Genomic DNA, 6,000 nt, shown 5'->3' with positions numbered 1-6,000 from the left:
TCTCCATTACCCTCAGTATCAGCAGTGGCCATACACCACCCCTCTATTCAGCTGATCAGATCTGAGATCAGTAGCAGTGTGTGCCTGTAGGAGTTAATCTGATCTGACAGGAGGTGAGAGACTGACTCCAGACCAGCCTGGGGTGATATTCCCCCTCTAATACCCTTTAGTACAGTGATCTGTTGTGCCTGTGTGGATTGCTGGGTTTGGTGTTTTTGTGAGAGGGAATATGATCTGTATACCCAAAGGTTCAGTCCCAAACACCAACAGCACCTGCACCATGTTACTGTGAGAGTGAATATGATCTGTATACCCAAAGGTTCAGTCCCAAACACCAACAGCACCTACACTATGTTACTGTGTCTTTAAGCAAACGATCTCAAGGCTGACGGATGGACTTTAGCTCTCTAGTTATCTAAGCTGTAAAACCTTTTACAACGACTTGTTACAGGAACACAACGTTCACCCTGAAACAGTACAGGTGAAAAATATCCAAGGAGGTTCAAGTGATCACATTAGGTAAGTGTGTATACTTGTTTACTTTGTATGGGCATTTATATTTTTTGGAGTGTGTAAATACATTCTTTTGTTCTGTGGTTTTGTGATATCATAAATACACTGTATGTACAAGAGTCTATAACACCAAAGAAAGGTATTCTCAAAGATCGTAGGCTAACCAGGAAGAAGCTCTCAGTATTAGCATATAAGAGTAAGATATTACTGTAAGGCTGGCCAACAGTATCGTCTCTGTCCCCAACATTCTCCTAAATAGTGAATGAAAATCGTTAGTGTCAAAACAGAGTAAAGTGGTTCCGGGATTGAACAGGATTAAACTGAAGAACTATCTGTGCAACATTCATATTATCATATTTAATGGAAAATATGTGCCAATATGAGAATGAAGAAATATAGCCAGATTAATAATACTGTCAGCCATATAAAGAAATGCTATTCACAAAATGTGAGACTGTCAAGGTAGATTTATAAGGCGCAGCACTGTGTGTCTGGGTGAGTGAACAAGGTAGATTTATGAGGCCAGCACTGTGTGTCTGGGGGAGTTAACATGGCTCAAGTTGGTTGGTTAGAAATTAAAGAAATAGACAGAAGAGTAAAGGTTTATTCAGGATTTATAGTGACCCTTATGATTAAACCATTCACATGGTGACTTGTTGTGGAAGATCAGGCAGAAGCATCTCTTTTACATGGACTGATCTGACCATTTGGTCCAGCCTAAATGTAGCAGGACAACTGAGTATATTTCAGGGTGACTATGCCACCTAGAGGGGGGTTCACCCCTAGAGAGTAGTTCAAGCAAACACTAAACCTTTAAGATCGGGGCACCACCAGAAATGTTGAGCCCTATGAAATAAACTAAAACAAATTTGGCCCCTAGGACTATAAACAGTCTGGGGGCCCCTGTTAGTGTTGGGCCCTTAGAACCCCCCAAACAGCGCTTCTGACACAGACACTGGCACAGATGAACACCGCACCACAAATACCCACATGCACATAAACAGACACTGGCACAGATGGGCATGGCACCACAAATAAAATAGAGTAAGATATGACTGTAAGGCTGGCCAACAGTATCGTCTCTGACCCCAACATTCTCCTAAATGGTGAATGAAAATCATTAGTGTCAAAACAGAGTAATGTGGTTTCGGGATTGAACAGGATTAGACAGAAGAGCTATCTGTGCAACATCAATATCATCTCATTTAATGAAAAATGTGTACCAATATGAAAATGAAGAAATATAATCAGATTATTAATACTGTCAGCCATATAAATAAATGCCATTCACAAGACTGTCAAGGTAGATTTATGAGATGCAGCATATACGGCTGTGGTAGAGAGTGCTGAAGAGTGCCCCTAGTGGCAAACAGGGAAACTGCAAAGGGAAGTTTGTGAAGAGAATGGGCAGGATGTCACCTAGTGGCAAACTGTGAGACTGCAACTATGTAAAATGGCCAAGACACCCATTTTGTAATTTAGCGCCCCATCAATATGTGACATGTATATTGTAACTCTCCACTATAAGTGAGGATAAGGCTCATTTAGCTGTGGTGTATGAGAACACTGAGAGGAAAGGGAGAACAGCAGTGTTTCTGGTGTATGAGAACACTGAGAGGAGAACAGGAGAGTTTCTGGTGTATGAGAACATTGAGAGGAGAACAGGAGAGTTTCTGGTGTTTGAGAACATTGAGAGGGAGAACAGGAGAGTTTCTGGACTGGCCAGCCACCACTCTGTCCTGCAGCGTCTCCTCAGCTCCACTCACCCACGTGCACACGTTCCACTCCACATTCATTGAGCCCCTCTATGTAGGGTGTGAGCTTGGCTACTCAGACTCTGTGTCCCTGTGCAAGATCACTTAGTGATCACACGCTGCACAAGCACCAGAGTCCGCGGAAGAGACCAGCTCTCCTGCTGCTGGTCATTCACATAGACTTTATAAATCAGTTGTACATGTAGCATTCTACATTCTGATGAATTTAAAACACATGTTGTTCTCATGGTGACGGTTCTTCATGAGTTGATATGTGTAGAGCACTACATTATGTGCATAATCATGCATTTACTTGAAATGGGTAGCATTTTAAACTTGAGCTCTGGTGTTAAGCTCAGGCATGTTAGGAAGTCTTCAAGTTCAAACATAAGCAACTAGTTCAATAATTCTAAAACAGCATTTCATTATTTTCAGCTCCAGTTATTTTGTAATTATAGGTAATCTTCCCATCCACAGGTTTCTAATCTATTTTCATATGAGAGAACGCCCTGTCTTAAGTTGCATTTTATCTTTGTGAAAATATTATATTTATAGGCGATTATCGGCTACTAAACACACAATAGCCTAAAAAAATCAGTTATTATATTGGCACAGCATAAACTGTAAGATTGTCCCTGAGAGTTTGTCTGCAATTCAATAATTTTACTGGAATCAATTTAACTTTCATTAACCCTTGTAAGGTGTTCATATTTTTGTTACACAGCCAATGTTCCCAGGTCTGGTGGACCCACCACATTATTAGGCTTTTAAATCAATACAGCCATAAGTTATGGCCCATAACAATTTCTTTAAAAATACTTAACAGATGTTTACTTTAGCTCAATTCCCAATAATGTAGACATATTTTTATATTTGCCATTTACCCCTGTGAGATCACATTTATGATCATATGATCATTTTCATTTTTTGTGAGAAAATTAGGAAATTAAATTATAAACAAGTTTAAAAAAATTAGAAACAAGATTTTTGATCATTATTTGTGCTTATTTCTTAGAACGTCATCAGAACAGGTAAAAGTGGTTGAAATGTAACAATTTTGTAACTTTGTGTGGGAATAGCAGGTGCAGAAAGACAACATTTCCACACACAGAGACAGAGACAGACACCCAAGGGGCGGGACTGGCGTTACGGCGGTCTTAGCCTAAAAGCGAAAGTAAATACTGTAGTCCGACTCCGCGACAGTAAGTTTGTCTTGTATTGAGAACACACAGCATGTAGCCTAAGGTAAGAAACCTACTATTTAATGTGCAGTGTTGGAGAGTAACTGAATACATGTATTCGGGATTACGTATTCAGAATACAAAGTATGAGTAACTGTATTTAGTTACAGTTACATTTTCAATGAGTGGTATTCAGAATACAGTTACTTTGGCCATTATAAGGGGTTTCTTTTAGAATCCTTCTCATATGAATTTCTGGGCTTTTTGAACTGAAATTCTAATATTTCTGTGAGATGATCTTGTGCATTAACAAAATGTATAATGTTTCAGTTTATCCTATAAAGTTAAGTTGTGGGTTTTTTGCTGACATCGCCTGTGGGTCTTACAAACTGAAATAGCAGCTTGATTTCCCACTTGATAAAATGTAAAACAGCGCTTTTGTTATCCAAGTATTTAGAATACGGTACTTAGATGGAGTAATGTAACGGAATACGTTACAAATTACATTTTAGGGGATGTATTCTGTATTCTGTAACTGATTACATTTTAAAAGTATTCTTCCTAACACTGTTAATGTGTCCATATTGTCATTCACTTTATTTTTTCGGTATGTGGAATATCTGGAATAAACAAAAAAGAATTTCGTTGCATGAACTTTGTCGTTCTCGCCGGAGATTTCCGCCTTGGCCATGGCCTACCTAACAAACAAACAAACCACTAGTAAATGCGGGCTTGCTAACATTAAATATAAGCTAGGCTACTGAATAGATCATATTTCTTAATTTAAGTCCATAGTAGGCTAGCATAATATGTCGAATATTATGGAATCAACAACATCGTCATGCGTAACTAGGCTAGCCTAGCCTACTACTACTAGGCCTACTACTACAGGCGTTAGCCTTTGACCAACAAGGGCATATGTTTGCATAAGGAATTGTCCATACCAATACTTTTGGGTGACGAAATTGTCCATACCAATACTTTAGCGAAGTCATTCGTATTATTTGTTTTATTGTGAAGTCGTTCCTTCCGATGCATCCTCATAAAGTGTAGCTTACATCTCCATTCTCCAACAAGTTTAGATATGCTGTCATTTGATTGGCTGAAACCTGAAAGTTCAAAGCATAGGCTAGGCCTCTTGTCGCGTTAGTGTCAGACACATAGGAGGCAAGCAGGTGTGTTGACAATGATCTGTCTGCCAGTAGGATACCTCAAGAAAGGGTAACAATTCAGATCAGTATTCCCTTTGCCCTTTAGCATGCACATTTTTCTCCTTTCTAGTGGATCAGCTAAGCTTATGCCACCAACAGATAAAAGATGGTTGTATTACAAATCTGTATCTGTATCAAATCAAGTATGTGTATTGTGTTGTGTATGTTAGGGACCTTTAGTGTCTGTCAAGGGTCAACCCTGAAACAGTCAATGGGGCTTACATGGTTTTAGGGTCCCTACCCTTGACCTCTGACCCCCTGGGTCTGGCCTGGGATGACTGTGCCTAATCCAGACCCAGCTGTCATAAAGCAAACTAGACTACAGTGACCAAAGACCTCAACCTGTACTGAGGAATTTACCTTAGCCTAGGCCTACACCCTAACATTTCTATTCAAGACATTTGTTCTCTCTTCTTGTTGTAGAAATACTGAAATAATGTATCTTGCATGCATTATTTGTTGTATGCATCTTATTTACAGCTGCATGTTTGTTGAGCTTCTTTCATCATCTTCTGTTTGTTCTGTTTCTTCTTCTTGTCAGAATACTGAAAACAAAGATGGCGGTTCATGTTTAGCTACAGCTATAATCTATAGCAGGGATGTCAAAGTCAAATACAATAGAGGGCCAAAAAAACAAATTTGCTACAAGCCGAGGGCCGGACTGGTTCAATGTTTATTAAAACATTAAAATGACTGCACATAACCTATTGAACCAAGACGTGTACTGTATTTTATTTAATGATTAAATGAATAATGACTGTGACTGAAGTGCGGGCAAAGTTTGCACAGAAATGTACGATATTTCCCATCCTCACTGACCTTGTCATAAAACTTGTTTAAATGATCATACAATGCCTCCTTGCTGCTTTGTCGTCTACATCAGCCTTTTTCAAACTTCTTTGACCTGAGGCCCAGTCAAGGCAAGCAAGATTGTTCACAAAAGTTTGTGAAAACATGCACATCAGAGTACTGCTTTACTAATGTAAAATATAATTAGGCCTACAATAGTTTCATTGTTTTTGCATTGTTGCATGATGTTTGCATGAGAAATACTTTTCAAAACAACAGCAATTATATGGGTGCCGTTGTTTTGGGATGTTTCCCTCATGCAAGCATCATACACTGATAGAATATATATACATGCTATTTAATTACATTTAATTTGAATGCCTGAATGTAAGGATTCAGGAAACACAATACCAGCTTTTGTGAATGGTAAATGGCGGATCAGATCATGCGTAAATCACTGATCTGGAGATCTTTAACTATCTTTAACTAAGACTAATTAATAGCTTTTGGCTGACTTTAATACTTAATGCCAAACAGTGTTGCATAAATCCA

At 38.9% G+C, this 6,000-nt stretch overlaps 1 protein-coding gene across 2 annotated transcripts in view; it reads left to right on the top strand.

Moving 5' to 3' along the window:
• The first annotated feature begins 364 nt into the window (after positions 1 to 364).
• The window catches only part of LOC143119851 (NACHT, LRR and PYD domains-containing protein 3-like), a 46,550-nt gene continuing 40,914 nt past the window's right edge, over positions 365 to 6,000 (top strand). Inside the window, exon 1 of one of the 2 annotated variants that reach the window (XM_076281335.1) lies at positions 365 to 519. The gene's annotated coding sequence lies outside the window, so the exon portion shown is untranslated. Of the gene's footprint in view, positions 520 to 3,451; positions 3,513 to 6,000 lie in introns of those variants that run through there. The other variant, XM_076281336.1, reaches the window with a different exon arrangement.

This window comes from Alosa pseudoharengus, unplaced genomic scaffold (genome assembly GCF_046254945.1).
Source record: "Alosa pseudoharengus isolate Yale_2024_CS ecotype anadromous, Long Island Sound unplaced genomic scaffold, YU_APseudo_1.1 YU_APseudo_1.1_scf_1, whole genome shotgun sequence".
Classification (NCBI taxonomy): Eukaryota; Metazoa; Chordata; class Actinopteri; order Clupeiformes; family Clupeidae; genus Alosa; species Alosa pseudoharengus.
This window is presented reverse-complemented; position numbering and strand designations above follow the sequence as displayed.